The sequence below is a fragment of the Mixophyes fleayi genome, chromosome 2 (assembly GCF_038048845.1).
Source record: "Mixophyes fleayi isolate aMixFle1 chromosome 2, aMixFle1.hap1, whole genome shotgun sequence".
In the NCBI taxonomy this organism is placed as follows: domain Eukaryota; kingdom Metazoa; phylum Chordata; class Amphibia; order Anura; family Limnodynastidae; genus Mixophyes; species Mixophyes fleayi.
The window spans coordinates 250,644,412-250,662,079 of NC_134403.1; the positions used below are offsets into that span (position 1 = coordinate 250,644,412).

Genomic DNA, 17,668 nt, shown 5'->3' on the forward strand with positions numbered 1-17,668 from the left:
GGCTTTAATAATTCGTAAAGCCAATAAAACGCTGGGTAGCCTTGAGACCGGAAGGTTGAGGCCAATTATGAATAGCCTCCAATTTGCTTGGATCCATCCGAAGGCTGGAGCCTGAGACTATATATCCCAGGAAGGGTACTTGAGAGCAATTGAAGAGACATTTCTCGAGTTTGCAGAATAGGAGATTAGAACATAAACGAGAAAGTACCTCTTTGACATGCAGAAGATGAGTAGACAGGTCTTGTGAAAAGATTCGGATGTCATCCAAATATATAACCACTGATTGGTAGAGTAAATCGCTAAATATTTCATTCACAAAGTCCTGAAAGACAGCTGGGGCGTTACTGAGCCCAAACGGCATTACCAGGTATTCATAGTGGCCGTCTCTGGTATTAAATGCGGTTTTCCACTCGTCTCCTTTGCGAATTCTAATAAGATTGTAGGCCCCTCTGAGGTCCAATTTGGTAAAAATTTGTGCCCCACGAATACGATCAAAAAGTTCCGAAATTAGGGGAAGAGGGTAGCGGTTTTGAATCGTGATGGCGTTTAATCTCCTGTAATCAATGCACGGTCTGAGAGAGCCATCCTTCTTCTTAACAAAAAAGAAGCCTGCGCCTGCTGGGGAAGATGATTTCCTAATGAAACCCTTCATAAGGTTTTCAGAAACATATTCGGACATGGCTTGTGTCTCGGGTAAAGACAGCAGATATACCCTGCCTCTAGGAATACTCTTTCCAGGGATGAGGTCGATGGGGCAATCCCAAGGCCGATGAGGAGGAAAGATCTCGGAAGCGGTTTTAGAGAAAACATCGGCGAAACCAGAGTAGGCTTCAGGAAGACCCACCAGGGAAGATGTACAAAGATAGGCCAGCTTGGGTTTTAATGGGGAAACGGATCTCAGACATCTCTTATTGCAGGATAAACCCCAGCGGATAACTTGAGCTTGCTGCCAGTCGAATTGTGGAGAATGGAGCTTCAGCCAGGGTAGCCCCAGGATGATAGGGTTAATGGATTGGGGTAGAACAAAGAAACTTATGATTTCGGAGTGAAGCTCTCCTATTTCCATCCGGAGTGGGGAAGTAGAGAGAGAGATTGAGCCATTGGAGACTCTATTTCCGTCAACAGCAGTGAGCATCAAATGTTGAGCCAAAGGTATGGTATCCAGAGTTCCGTCACTAGCTTGGAAGAAATGAAGTTCCCTGTGGACCCCGAGTCCACAAAGGCCAAGGTAGCAAATGGACCATTAGGGAAAACCAAGGTGACTGGCATCAAAAACTCTGACTCCTTCCGAAGGTAGGGAGAAAGGGACTGAGGTCCTAGGTTGACCTCCCTATTATCACCTAGGAGGTGGCGTTTCCCGGCCTCTTGGGAAAAACGGAGAGAAGATGTCCTGATTCACCGCAAAACAAACAGAGGGGGTTCTTCATTTTTCTCTCGCGTTCCTCTGGGGGCAGACGAGAATGGCCGATCTGCATAGGTTCTTCTGCAGATGGACTAGGAGGAATAAAGTTAGGTGCTAATCGAGGAAACGGCCGGCGAGTGCGGTCCCGTTCAAGAGCTCGTTCCCTGTGGCGGATGTCCACCTTAATACACAGGGATATGAGGTCATCCAGATTGGAGGGGAGATCACAAGAGGCTAAATCCTCCTTGATACGATCAATGAGACCTTGCCAGAAGGTAGCGATGAGAGCTTCGTCGTTCCATCGGAGTTCGGCTGCTAGAGTCCGAAATTGTACCGCATATTGTCCTGCTGTGAGAGAGCCTTGGCGTAATCCTAGGAGACCGGAGGCGGCTGAAGAAATTCTTCCGGTATCATCAAATACTTTGCGGAACCTCTCAAGGAAGACCACAGAATTTTGCAGCATAGGATCATCTTGTTCCCAAAGAGGGGAAGCCCAGGTGAATGCTTGCCCAGAGAGGAGCGAAATCAAATAGGCCACTTTAGCTCTTTCTGACAAGAAGTTCTCAGGACCCATTCAAATTGAATAGAGCACTGGTTGAGGAAGCCACGACATTGCAGCGGATCGCCATCATATTTCTCGGGAGGAGGAAGGCGGAGGCCTCTGACGTCAGTGCCCCTAGAAGGGACGGTAGGATCTGAGGCAGTAGAGGATGTGGCGGCCGTAGAAATGGTAGGTGGCGAGACTTGCAAAGAGTCCAAACGGGAGATGACTCCCTGAATGCATTGAAATAATTGTGCCTGGTTGGATTTTTGTCGTTCCACTCTTTGGCCCAGCTGAAGTAATAAATCGCAGGCCGAAGGTTCATCCGGTCCGCTCATGGCCAGAGTATTCTGTCACGTTTTTCACTAAGAATATCACTGACTGGTATTTGTGCTACTAACCTGAGAGGCGCGGAGTCTAATACACCACTGGGGTTCACCAGGGACTCCCGCAAGGAGGTTTTGGCTTTGCTGCGTGTGATATGCAGGTCACGGTTCTCCCAGGAAGTCACCAGTGCAGCGAATGGAGGGTAGTCAGACTGGCCGAGTCGAAACCAGAGAAGCGAGGTACCACGAAGAGAAGACAAGAGTAGTCAGGGACGGTCCAAAGGTCAATACCAGTGCGGGCAGCGAAGTACAAGGGAGATCCGGGAGAGAGGTCAAACAAGCCAAGGAGTCAATACACAGGAGATCAGGAACAGTAATAATAATGCTAATGCTGGAGCTGGATAGAACCAATACTCTGGCACCCTAATGAAGTTTAAATAGGGGCAGACAGGAAGCCCTGGAGAGAGGAAGTTCCGGCGATCAGTCTCAGCTGCTCCTAGCAACCGAAGCAGCGCATCGCGCATGTGCGAGCCCCGCGATCATGTGATCTCGTCCCATTGCCTAGCAACGGGATGTGTCTTGCGGCCAGAGGGCGTCCGTCTCCGGCACCCAGCGGAGGTGCGGAGACGGCGCCTGACAGGTGCAGTGTGAACAGGGTCTGATGAGCTGGGATGCTCTGTGACACAGCAGTATCCCGCGTTCAAAAACCCCGGGATATTGCAGGTGCGGCAGTGTGAACGTGGTATAATAGGGTTCATGGCTTATCTATGTATGCATGATTTTCTAAATACTGTTGTACTGTTATTTTACCACTGGTCTGATTAATATATATTTTTTACCACGTAATGCCCAATGGACGTATGCATCCAATTGTGGATGTTTCAATAATTTTTTTTTTTTTTCAGGAACATTGTCAATGAACAGTATAGGAAGCATGGTTTGCATACGCTTTAACATGTAGTGTCCAGGTAATACAGAGGACAGTAACAAGAATTCTGAGGAAAGTGTTAAGCTGGGTACACACCACAGAAATTTCGACCAACTTTTTATGCCGAGCGATTTTATATGCGATCGATGGTCCGATCGCTCGGTCCATGGACTGCATACACACTAGCCTTGTTTAGGACGATAAAGGGAAGAGCGGACGTCCCTTAAGCGACTTTTTACAGCCATGTTGTCGTGAGCAATGATTTTAAATTCGTGCACACTGCAGTGACATTTGCGGGAAATGTAACGAGATACCAAATACATTAGCATAAAGGGGCAGAGCTTTCGCTATAGTTAACACCCAAAGCTGCATAAAAAGAGAAGGCAACACTGTCTCTTCATTCATTCCTAAAAAATAGAAGTTTAGTAACATACATAAAATTTAGAAAAACATTAAACTACTAAAGTGCAATGCAATGAATATTCCCTAATAATAAAATCCCTTCGTATGTAATGGAATGCACCATTCTCGGCGTGCATCATCGCTGATTGGTCCACAGCAGAAACGAACGCCCATGTCTGAGTGTATAAAATGACAGAGGAACCTGTTTGGCGCCCAGGAGCGTCAGAAGATGGCGAGTGAGCAAGTGTCAGTGGGTGTTAAGCTTGAGGAGAAGGTGTTAGTGGGGGTTGCTGGTGAGGAGAAGGTGTCAGTGGGGGTTGCAGCTATGGAGACAGAGACAGAGTGAGAGATGGTGCTGGAAGGGCCAAAAAATGTTGGAAAAGTTAAGGTGGGGGATGGAGATACTCAAGAAGAGCAAAGAGCAAATCCAATGAGCCCAAGAGAGGTGGAGATGATGGTCAAAGTACTGGACCAGGACGACAACGACATTAAAAAAGTTCAATAACACGTGTAGTATACCTGTTAGAAGGACTTTATTTCATTCTAGTGCCACATAAAGCAATGAAAACTAATTTGTAACCTAATTTTTTTATGTCAGAACGAAGAATTAACGGTGAGAAGGCCTGTTTAGATACCACTGATACCACTAATATTACACCTGTTAGCAAACAAGAAAAAATTGAAAAAGAAATATATACTAAAGAAGTTCTACACAAAGGTATTTCAGTGAACATGTGTAGATAACTAAATGCTTTGGGCACATACCTGTACCATTATAATAACCAAAATGGCGCCTGTTTTCCAGAATGTATGGAGGTTAAGCCCGCTATTATTGCGATTTCGCCACAGGGACCAAAAATATAAACTGGTCTCGAGCAGTGTGCACGGTGAGAAAATGAGAGTATTTATGTTGTTGAATATAAATTACAGATATAGAAGTTAAATGGTAAACATTTTTTTTATTTCCTTGTATCGTAGATAAAGAAATCAAAGGGAATAGAAACCCAAGCGACATCCAGACCTGTTCTGCCACAAACCAGTAGCACCTTTAAACATACTAAATACTAAAAAAAATACTCTGCAGTACTCTGCGCTCTGATTGGTTTGGGCGCGCTCACTTCTCATACGGATCTTTCAGACAGCTGTGTGTGTAAAAAATGTTGTACCTTTTTTCTGCAATAAAAATGTTGCATGAACACTGTGTGGTTTATTCTGGGTACTTCACAACTATAAATTAATAAAGGTTAATATAACTTTAATAGGTTATAAAGGTTAAAGTTTATAAAGAGTAGATATGAATACATTGCCAACATAGACGCAGAGGGTAATAACACAAGTGCTTTATACACGTGTAATGGTCTGCAGCCAGACAGGTTCAATATACATCGATACAAAACACAAGTCAGTGATGTGCGGACTCCGCACCACGTGGGACTGGGACACACATCAAAAAATTTACATACACACGCCCCCCAGGTCGAGGAAGTATCGGAGGATTGTCGTGGATCGGTCGAAAGTTTATACACACTGCACAACGGAAAGAGAGCTAGGGGGCCAGGGTGTACTTTAGACAGGGGGTCCCTATGATGTAACATGGTTATCATTTTAGACAAATACACAGGCAATACTGTGTGCACTACTGTTAGGTACACGCAGTTCTGCCTTCACGAGCAGTACACGGTGAAGCAGGATATACCTCCCAACTGTCCTAAATGAGACAGTCACCCAAATTCGGGACTGTCCCACCAGATTCAGGACAGTTGGCAGACTGTCCTGCTCTCTCCTACCTGTTCTTGTCACTTTCACCACTTGTGACTACTGGTTTCTTAATTCATTTGCTGCCTCCAACCATCCCTGACATTAGATAGCAAACACATTTTATATAAACCTATTTACCTCCCTCCAAACAGTTCCACCAATAAACTAAATTGGCCCTCCACCTTCCCACAAACAAAATAGCACCCATTAATTAACTAGGCCCCTCCTACCTCCCACACTAAATTAAGACCCCATTTCCCTCTCACATTATAATGACATACGCCACACACACACACACACACACACACACACTGTACTGACATCTCACACACACTTTACTGACACACACTGTACTGACATCTCACACACACTTTACTGACATCACACACACACTTTACTGACAACTCACACACACTTTATTGACATCTCACACACACTCTACTGACACACACTATACGGACATCTCACACACACTTTACTGACACACACACTTTACTGACACACACACACACCAATTACCTTGTTCCGCACTTGCTGATCTTCACACATGGGACGGTACCTGTCACGTGGTGCGCATCCCATGTGACACTGGGGAGGGAGGGAAGAGACAAGCGGAGCCGGTGATGGAGAGGCCAGCCACAAAGTAATAGAAACTTGGGCCGCCCGGGGGGTATCTGTACCCCTGCGCCCCGACCCCCGGCCAGCAGAACGTGGAGAGGGCAACATTATCTTCATGCTTTCAAGGCGCTCTTTCCAGGAGAGTAGGTCAGTATGCGTTTGGCGCGTGACCATGTGAAGCGGCAGCACACCGAAATGTATGCCACATATCTTTAGTTTAGTTTATTAGTTTGACAAGCTCCTGAAGCTTTTACTTATATGTGTATGAATGTTATCAGCAGTTATTTTATAGTTATTAGCAGTTATTTTATATAAACCAACATGTGTTTTCAGGTTAATGGTTTTTTAAATCTACAGAAGTAAAAGTATATATGAAAGCAATAATGAAAAAAATGACCTCCATAGTTTAATTTAAATAATTCCATATGAGAACAAGTATTGCAAGCACAGTGTGTGTGAAAGACATTAGAGCACATGATTAAGATTTGCACTCCCATCACCTTACTGCCATTAGTTTCACAATTAGTGTAACCTCAACAAACTCTGCTCAAATGACTGTACTCACAACCGCAAATAACTATTTCTGCATGTTACTCTGCATGAATATTCATGGGGATTGTACTGCTCCTAACAGAAATAAGAATGGAAATAAACTGATAAGCATTTGATTCTCTATCTGAATGATTCATATTATTATTGTTATTATTATCGTTTATTTGTAAAGCGCCACAAGGTTTCCGCAGTGCCGTACATGGTACAAACAGTAGACTATACAGGGTAAAACAGTACAGAACAATAAACACAAAGTACCAATACTTCAGAAACTTCGGGCAGGCAAATACAGTAGAGACGGAGCGGAAGAACAGGTATGGAGAAAGGAGGGAAGAGGGCTTACATCCTAAGGGAGGGTAAACAAAATCAGGCACAAAAGGGAGCCAGTGAAGCAAAGGGGAGAGAAAAGAGGGGCCAGTGGAGAACGAGCAGAAGAGAAGAGAGGCTAAGTGGATGTTTGGTAGGCCTTAAGGAACAGGTAAGTTTTAAGTGCCAGTTTGAAGGAGCACAGATTGGGTGAGAGACGGATGGAGCGAGGGAGGTTGTTCCAGGGAAGGTGGGCAGTACGGGAGAAGGGGAGGCAGCACATATCAGAGAGGTAATATTATTTTGTGGGAAAGGGAAATGTTAGTAAAAAATATATTATATTAATAGGAAATATTTATCATTATCTTAATTTTCGACATGTTTATTAGACTCTTACAGCAACCAGCATTTTAATTGTGTGCAATGGTTTTACCTATGTTGTCCAGGCGCGGGCTGGCATGTTTCAGCCCAGGGGCCGCACAGGCGGCCGCATCACATGACATGCGATGCCGCCGCGATGACGCTCCTCAGTGATTTACCCATGTGTTGGCACAAGTAGGTTTTCATACCTCAGAAGTATTGTTTTCACATGAGGTCACGTTATCGTCACATGACGTGATACTGGATATGTACAATTTATTGTGTAGAAGACATGGGATATTTTAGTTAAAGCAATATACTTGTCTCTCAATTAACGGGTGCAAATCTGAAAAATTGTCATGCAAGCCTGGTTATACGGGCCGAAAAGATCAGTCTTAGCTCAGTATTAAATCACCCATCAAGTGTTTGTCCCCATGTGCTTTGTATTGTTAACGAATGTGTATTACATTTGTGAAGTAACTAACACTAAAGCTGGGTACACACTACAGAATGCCGATCGATTTTACATGCGATCGATGGTCCGATCGCTCGGTCCATGGACTGCATACACACTTGTTTAGGACGATAAAGGGAAGAGAGGAGGTCCCTTTAGCGACTTTTTACAGCCATGTTGTCGTGAGCAATGACTGTAATTTCGTACTCACTGTTGTGGATCGGTCGGAAGTTTATACACACTACACAACGGAAACGAGATTGGAACGAAAATATTAAACGGTACGACCAACCAAATGAGGCGACAATCGTCCATTTGGGCAGACTTTCGACCATCGTGTCACTGCACACACTGATCCGACTTTTGAACGAGCGGTCGTATGTCAGCTGATTTAGCCGATTATTGGATGAAAACTGTGTAGTATGTACCCAGCTTAAGCTATTAAAGTGCATAAACTGATAAGAAGAGCAAATACATTACTCAGTTTGAAGAATTCAAGCATGAAAGTATTTAGTGGCACTAAGTTAAGATATGGGCATACCTCCCATCTAACCTGCTGTAGGAGGCACTGTCCCGTTTTGAGGCGAATGTCCCGTGTAAAAGGCTTTTGTCCCGATTCTAGGACAGTTGGGAGATATGTCCCACTAAGTGATGGAGCGTTTTTCAAGGGTAAGGAAGCAGACTGTGCAGGGGACTGCTCAACACTTCCAAAGCGCTGTACAAGCCCTGGTGACATGTGCATGCAACCAATGTGACATGATCATACCTCCATGTCTGAAATCAGGATTCACAAATGCTGTGAGGTATAGGTATGGGTGAAGCCTTTTTGGGTGTGCTTGGATATGCGATTCTGGCTACATAGATATCAGTTGTGTTTACTTAGGTGACCGGATATAGATTTTTACACCACAGAGAAGATGATTCTGTCCCTGTGGTGAGGGAAGCTGGGCATGTACAATATCTCCCAAATTGTTGGAGGGAACAAATGTTACTTTATACTCGAGGAGGGCACTAAGAAGGGTACCAGCCTTTTTGTTGAGCTTATTATACTGTGCAGTGTCAGTAACCACAGTATATTCTTTGTGTATTATTTATACACCTGCACATATTTGTGACTTCATGCATGTTTTAATAGCAGTATCATTGGTCACATAATAAACTTTTTAGTACAGTTATTCAGAATGTTACAGTGATACAAAACAACATGAAACTTAAACCAATATGTTCTGTACAGCGTTGTATGCTCACTCAATACACTAGCAGGAAATGGTCACTTCCTGTGGACACAACTTAATGTAATGTTTCCCACAACGGTTCTCAAAATATTATTTGGGGTAGGTTCATCTATCTTTGTACAGCTGTCTCTACATTATCTCTTAGTTATACAAATAGCACAATTGTTCACATATTACATGGAGCTTACCTATTTACTAAACATCTGTTATGTGCTTTAAATGTTAAGGAAAAAGCTCCTTCCTAAATGTCAATAAAAACAAATAGTCAACCAACAAATGATTATCTTTCATTTTTAAGGCGCTATACATAAGGGGTTAACAGAGTGCACATTTACTATATTACACAATGCACCATGAATAATGCATAATTACACTACACATAATTATACAATGAACATACAGTCATGAATTGGCAAAGTACATAGTATTGCAGGACAGACTACTGACTCCAGGGTTTTCTATGGCCCCCTAACTGTGCAGGTTCTTCAAGTTAAATAATTATACCACCTGTGGATCTGTTACAATGTGTCAGTCAGTAATGAGTACACCTGTGCTCCAGCAAGGCGATATGGAAAACATGCACTGTTATGGAGCCATGAGGACTGGGTTTGGTTAACCCTGGACTACGCAGTGAATCATACAGATAATATATATGAGAAGAGTAAGCTTAACAATGGGTTCAGATGAGCTAATTGATAAATGCATGGATGCAATTAACAGAACAAATAAAAACAGTTCTGCATAAGACAAGACTGGGACATGTGAGAAAATTGGAGTGGGCAGTGGTATTTCTAGGGCCATTTCTAGGGGTATTCCTTGCTGTGTGGAGGTGCACATGACCATTCTCACTCTGTAAAAGAACTTGAATTTTGGGCTAGCTCTGTGGTGGTGAACATCAGGCCTCACCCAATATTTTTAATGGGACCCATTTTGCACCTCCATGAAACATCAAGGCACACTCTGAGCAATGTTATAACAAGTTTCACGCCCAGAAAATTGGTGAATGTAATAAAGACAGTCCAAATGTTGCTCTCTCATTAGAATAAACCATAAATCAGGCTAAACCAAGTGCATTTTATAGAAAAATGAAACAGTACCCTCTTTTTCAGTAATATAAAGCTGTAGGAATTTGGATTTGTTGCTGCATTTACCCTTTTGCACAGTGATTTTCTTCAGATATTTCCACCTCTCCACAGATCTGCGGGCACTTTGCGGAAGCGTCTAAGTACACTGGGTAGACTATACAGAAGCACAGCTGTAAAAACAATCTGTGTTTGAAGTAGGGATGTGCACCGGCCACTTTTGGTGTCTCGTGTTTTGTGTTTTGGATTCGGATTTGCTTGAGGTTTTGGGTTCGGATTTGTTTCGCAAAACACCTGATGAAAGGTTTTGGTTCGGATTTATTTTGAAAAAAACATAAAAAGTGTTAAAATCAAGTTTTTTTGGTTTATTTTCACTCCTACGCTATTATTAACCTCAATAACATTCATTAGCAATCATTTCCACTAATTCCTAGTCTATTCTGAACACCTCACAATATTGTTTTTAGTCCAAAACGTTTCACCGAGGTAGCTTTCTGGACTGCATAGTGCAGTGGTCCCGGTACACAATTTGGTACCGGGGCCACAATATATCACCCTCAACTGGTCTGAATTCCACCAAAAAAGTATCTGGACTGCGTAGTGGAGTGGTCCCCACAATATAATAAAAAAACCCTCAACTGGTCTGAATTCCACCAAAAAAGTATCTGGACTGCGTAGTGGAGTGGCCCCCACAATATAATAAAAAAACCCTCAACTGGTCTGAATTCCACCAAAAAAGTATCTGGACTGCGTAGTGGAGTGGCCCCGGTACCCAATTTGATACCGGGGCCACAATATAAAAAAAAAACCCTCAACTGGTCTGAATTTTACCAAAAAAGTATCTGGACTGCGTAGTGGAGTGTTCCCCACAATATAATAAAAAAAACCTCAACTGGTCTGAATTCCACCAAACAAGTATTTGGACTGCGTAGTGGAGTGGTCCCCACAATATAATAAAAAAACCCTCAACTGGTCTGAATTCCACCAAAAAAGTATCTGGACTGTGTAGTGGAGTGGCCCCGGTACCCAATTTGATACCGGGGCCACAATATAATAAAAAAACCCTCAACTGGTCTGAATTCCAGGGAACAGATGGCGGACACCGGATGAACGTCTAAAACCAACATAGCAGTTAAGGGCGCAGTTCCTCTTTTTTGTGACTGCACAAACAATTAACGTAGTAATAGAAATTACAGTTTTTGGGTTTTTTTAAATAGAGAAAGAAAGAAGGTAGTACTAGAAATGGCAGTCATTTAGTTTCTTTTAAATAGAGAAAGAAAGAAGGTAGTAATAGAAATGGCAGTTATTCGAATCCCCAGGAGAGTCTAAGTGGGGTGAGCAACAGAGAGATTATTTCCCTCAGTTTCAGGTTGTCAGTGTTGTGCCTCTTCTTAAAACCTGTGATACATAACTACACACACTCGGCAAAGCTTTTACAAATTATCTGCGGCACAGGAGAGTACCACTGGACTGTACTTTAATAGCAGTACCTATTATTTTTGGGTACAGCAACAGTGAATGATCGTAGTTAGACTTTTAAATAGCAGTACAAGCTAGATTTTTTAAAATTTTGTAATATTTTTTTCCAATTAAATTTGGAATTTTTTTTTTTCAATTAAATTTTTATAATTTTTTTTATAAAAATATATATATTTTTTTTTTAACTTTTGGATAACTTGGAAATAACAATGCCCTTAGCAGAACAGACCACAGGACACAGGAAATACAGAAAGAAAGAAGGTAGAAACAGAAATGACAGTTCCTCTTTTTTGGAACTGCACAAACAATGATGAAAATGAAGGTGGAGCTGGTGGCATGTCACGGTCCTCTTCAGAGGACAATCTCCTGACCAGCAGGTCTTTGCACCGCTGTAGACTTGTGTCCGCCGGAAACAGAGACACAACATACGCTTTAAACCGAGGATCGAGAACGGTGGGCAGAATGTATTCCTCTGACTTTAAAAGACTGACCACCCTCGGATCCTGGCAAAGCGTACGAAGGGCTTCATCCACAAGAGCTACATGCTTGGTGGAATCGCAATGGTGTACCAGCTCCTCCCTCACTTTCTCCAGCTGCTTCTGCAAAACCCTGATCAGGGGAATCAACTGACTCAAGCTGGCAGTGTCGGAACTGACTTCTCGTGTGGCAAGTTCAAATGGCTGCAGAACCTTGCACAACACGGAAATCATTTTCCAGTGCGCTTGACTCAGGCGCATCCCCACTCCTTTTCCTATGTCGTAGGTGGCTGTGTAGGCTTGAATGGCCTTTTTATGCTCCTCCATCCTCTGCAGCATATAGAGGGTGGAGTTCTAGCACGTCACTACCTCTAGTTAATTTAGATTGCAAATACTTTGAAGATAAAAAAAAGCAGGCTGCACAGACTGTGGAGCTAGAAAGTGAAATTAAATGGACCACGTTACTTTGGTGGCTATCTATGCCCCCCCCCCCCCCGCCCTACACTTGTAGTTGAATATAAAAAAAGCAGCCTGCATAGACTGTGGAACTAGAAATTCAAATATACAAAGAAATAGACAAAGGCAGTTTGGTATCTGTCTGCATCAGATCCCCTCTCCTCTAGGAGTAAAATAGAAAACAATTCAGCCGTTATATAATCTAGAATATAAATAGAAATTGAGAAAGGCAATTTGGTATCTGTCTGCATCATAATCATCAACATCCTCCTCAGCGCCAGCTACATCAATATCCTCCTCCCGGTGTACAACATTCACACCTTCATTAGCCAAATCTGTAACTGGACGGTGGGTGATCCTTCCAGTATATGCAGAGGGCGTGCTGCAAATGCTGGATGGAGTCACCTCTTCCCGTACAGTGATGGGAAGGTCAGGCTTCACAACCACCAACACCCTTGGACTCGCCTTGGGGATTTGTGATGTCATCTGTTTAGAAGGCAGAGTTCTTTGCTGTTTTGTTGTTGTTGCTGACAGCATAACTCTCTTAAATTTTTTGTAGGAGAGGGAGGAGGAGGGCTTAGATCCTTGGGTGAAGCTGGACCACTAGTCATAAACACGGGCCAGGGCCTAAGCCGTTCTTTGCCTCTACGTGTCGTAAATGGCATATTGCCAACTTTACGTTTCTAATCAGATGATTTTAAGTTTCTCTTTTTGCTACTTTTTGAGAACTTGGGCTTTTTGGATTTTACATGCCCTGTACTAGGAGATTGGGCATCGGCCTTGCCAGACGACGTTGATGGCATTTCATCGTCTATGTCATGACTAGTGGCAGCAGCTTCAGCATTAGGAGGAAGTGGGTCTTGATCTTTCCCTACTTTATCCTCCAAATTTTTGTTTTCCATTATATGTAGCACAAGAGAGCGTACCCCTAAGCCACACACACTCGGCAAAGCCTTTAAAAATTATATGCGGCACAGGAGAGTACCACTGGACTTATACTGCTGAATCAGTGAACTTTGTAATATAGCAGTACCACTGGACTTATACTGCTGAATCAGTGAACTTTGTAATATAGCAGTACCACTGGACTTATACTGCTGAATCAGTGAACTTTGTAATATAGCAGTACCACTTGACTTATACTGCTGAATCAGTGAACTTTGTAATAGCAGTACCAATGGACTTATACTGCTGAATCAGTGAACTTTGTAATATATCAGTACCACTGGACTTATACTGCTGAATCAGTGAACTTTGTAATAGCAGTACCACTGGACTTATACTGCTGAATCAGTGAACTTTGTAATATATCAGTACCACTGGACTTATACTGCTGAATCAGTGAACTTTGTAATAGCAGTACCACTGGACTTATACTGCTGAATCAGTGAACTTTGTAATATATCAGTACCACTGGACTTATACTGCTGAATCAGTGAACTTTGTAATATAGCAGTACCACTGGACTTATACTGCTGAATCAGTGAACTTTGTAATATAGCAGTACCACTTGACTTATACTGCTGAATTAGTGAACTTTGTAATAGCAGTACCAATGGACTTATACTGCTGAATCAGTGAACTTTGTAATATATCAGTACCACTGGACTTATACTGCTGAATCAGTGAACTTTGTAATAGCAGTACCACTGGACTTATACTGCTGAATCAGTGAACTTTGTAATATATCAGTACCACTGGACTTATACTGCTGAATCAGTGAACTTTGTAATATATCAGTACCACTGGACTTATACTGCTGAATCAGTGAACTTTGTAATATAGCAGTACCACTTGACTTATACTGTTGAATCAGTGAACTTTGTAATAGCAGTACCACTGGACTTATACTGCTGAATCAGTGAACTTTGTAATATATCAGTACCACTGGACTTATACTGCTGAATCAGTGAACTTTGTAATATAGCAGTACCACTGGACTTATACTGCTGAATCAGTGAACTTTGTAATATAGCAGTACCACTGGACTTATACTACAGAATCAGTGAACTTTGTAATATAGCAGTACCAATGGACTTATACTACAGGATTGTTTTGGGATATTTTTTTATAATTACTTTTTTTGTAATTTTTTTTATAACTTTTTTTGAAATTTTTTATAATTTGGGAATATTGGGGAAATAACTATGCCCTTAGAAGGACAGAGCACAGGACACAGCACCACTGGACTGAACAGGACACAGCACAGGACCCAGCAGCACCACTGAACTCAGAAGGACAGAGCACAGGACACAGCACCACTGGACTGAGCAGAACACAGCACAGAACAGCACAGCACAACACAGCACAGCACAGCACAGCACAGAACTGCACAGCACAGCACAGCACAGCACAGCACGAGATATAGCAGGACAGAGGACCACCTAACACAACCTCCCTCTACCCTGATCAATGCCCGAGTGGCGGCGACTAGCGGGGAATTTATAGGATCCGAGTATCGCGAGATCCGACAGCGGGATTATGACTCAGAGCCTCGGTTTCAGTTTTGCAATTGGCGTGAATACCCGGATCTGTCTCGGATCCGGCTCGGATCGGCAACGTTCGGGTGGGCTCGGATTTCAGATATCCGAGCCCGCTCATCTCTAGTTTGAAGTGCACATCAAGTCCACTAAATGGCCTCCACTAAATGTAGCTTATATATGACCAGGCACAAGTCATTTCTCAGAATCTTTGTGCTTTTGAACCCTAAGCTTGGAGGTGGGACAGACATATTATTGCCCACATTGTTCTGCATTTTATGCTCAGCAGTGGTCAGCATATTGCGGGAAATAAGAAGCTAAAGCTCTCAGAACTAGAATAATAGTATGTCCTGCATACAGAATAATAGAAAAAGCACTGTGGAGTTAGCTATAAATAGATTTTAATATATAAATAGATAGATTTTAATATATGCTATAATAACTATCACATTTCTATATAAAGTATATCACTCCTATAATACTTTTGTCTTTTATGACACAAAAGTATTTAACATCACATATATAAAGTACATAAATGCTTAGTTCATTATAAGACATAATAGACTAGCTGGGAATTTCCCAATGATATAATTTTACAATGTACAGAATACCCAAATGGGAAACGAGGCCATCTGTTATCCATGGCCATCATTTATAGAAAAGTAAATGATAGAAATAATAAATGATATAGCATACTCTAGTCTTAGTATTGTAGAGATTACTTCTAATATTTTGACAATGCACTCCCTTAAGTTCTCAATGACAAAGTATACGTGTGCTCCAGTTTCCTCCCATAATCTAAAAACATGCTAGTAGGTTAATTGACTGCTATCAAATTGACCCTAGTCTGTGTGTGTGTGTGTGTGTGTGTGTGTGTGTATTAGGGAATTAGACTGTAAGCTTTAATGGGGCAGGGACTGATGTGAGTGCATTCTCTGTACAGCTCTGAGGAATTAGTGGTGCTATATAAATAAATAAATGTTGATAATAATAATAATATGCGTGAACGATATTTAAGCTTTAAAACTAACAAAATGTAGGTTAACATAGCTAACTAGATGGAAATACATATATAACAACATTAGGGAAATAAACAGTTAACAGACTGATCTGTCCAATAGTGGGACATTGGGACAATATGTCCATTGTACTAATGCTGTTAATAAACCTTATTCATAAGTAACCAATTCATCAGAGCAAAATTTACATGGTTTTATTAGAGTTCATGTATTAAACCTATGGACTTGCTTATCTTTCTGATCAAGGAACATTTTACCACATTATCCTCTTTATATATACAGAACATCGAGCACCCTATTAATCACCAAAGATGAAACTATGACAGTGCCCGTTATGGTTCTTCACAGATAACATCCTGCACAGTATATATTTATAGATACAGAGATACATACATACATACATACATACATACATACATGAGGTATCTTACCTTCTAATGTAAGACGGCTATCATTCGACACCTCTCTCCAACTTTGTCCTTTGTAGTCTATGTATCTCTTCTCCCTCTCTCTTTTAACTGCTCCACCTTCTTATCGATCCACCTTTCACTTCTCTCTCTCTTTCTCTCTCCCGCTATCTCTCTTTAACTCTCTCTCTCTCTCTCAAAACACTTTAGTCTACCCTGCTGGCTATATCACACCCTTACAAACCTGTCCTCAAACTTCCTACTTTATTAGGTTCCTCTTTGTCGTCTTAAACCTTCCTCTTGATTTACAGTATACTGAGAGACACACCGAAAATTCAATTGTTAACAAATGGTTTCCCTTCAGTCATTAAAAAAGGAAGTTAAACATTTAAAGGAAACTACACTTGTTAATGACATATATATTTATTTATATATTATATAGTTTATGTACATTCATTTTGGTACATTTTACATATGTGAATATACAGTCGATGTAGTAATAGAGAGACTTGAGAGATATGCACAAAGACATCACAACCTGTCTGGCACTGATCATCAGCAGTAGCAGCAGCAGCGCTTGACAGTCAGACTTACAAAATCAACGAAAATACAATATTGCATAACAAAACAAGGATACACAGATTACAGATTAGGTTGATGAAGGAGGTGCAGATGTTAATAAAGGGTAGAGAGCCCTTTGCTCGTGAGGGAGAGGGCAGTACTGAGACAAGAGAATTTAGTGGGACATAGGACTGGTAGAACATGCAGAGGGAGTAATATCAGCTAGGGGTAGGACAGGCTATAGTGAAGAAGTGTTTTGAGAGAATGCTTGCAAGACTGAATATTGGGGAGAGTTTGATCAGGTGGGGTAGGTAGTTCCACAAATAAGGTGAACCACGGAAGAAGATTGGAATGCTAGAGGGACTGTATCTTGTGGCAAGATTAGAGACATATAAGTGGAGGAGTTGGTGAGGACTTTAAAGGTGAGTAGCTTGAATTGAATTCTGGAGCAAATTGGGAGTTAGTGTAAGGATTTGCAGTGGAAGAGGAATGGCAAGAGTGTAAGGTCAGTCTCGCTGTGAGATATATGATGGATTGTAGAGAGGAAAGGTGGGTGAGAGAAAGGTCAGATAGTAGGAGGTGCAGTAGTCTAGGCGCGAGATAATGAGACAATGTATAAGAGATTTGGAAATGTTCCAAGTAAAGATGTTCACTGACCCTCATGTATTGGTTTTGGTTTTGGCAAAACCGCCCTTGCATGTTTTGGTTTTGGATCTGTATTTTTCTTAAAAATTGCTAAAATATGCTAAAATCACATAATGCTCTTTTATGTCCCTACATTATTATTAATCTCAATAAAACGAATTTTCAGTAATTTCCAGGCAAT

The 17,668-nt window shown here is 41.8% G+C and overlaps 1 protein-coding gene across 1 annotated transcript in view; it reads right to left on the bottom strand.

Annotated features, from left to right (window-relative positions):
• Positions 1 to 16,612, bottom strand: part of FGR (FGR proto-oncogene, Src family tyrosine kinase) — a 161,240-nt gene extending 144,628 nt beyond the window's left edge. The window contains exon 1 of the mRNA XM_075195814.1: positions 16,306 to 16,612. The gene's annotated coding sequence lies outside the window, so the exon portion shown is untranslated. The remainder of the gene's footprint in view (positions 1 to 16,305) is intronic.
• Between the last annotated feature and the right edge of the window lie 1,056 nt (positions 16,613 to 17,668).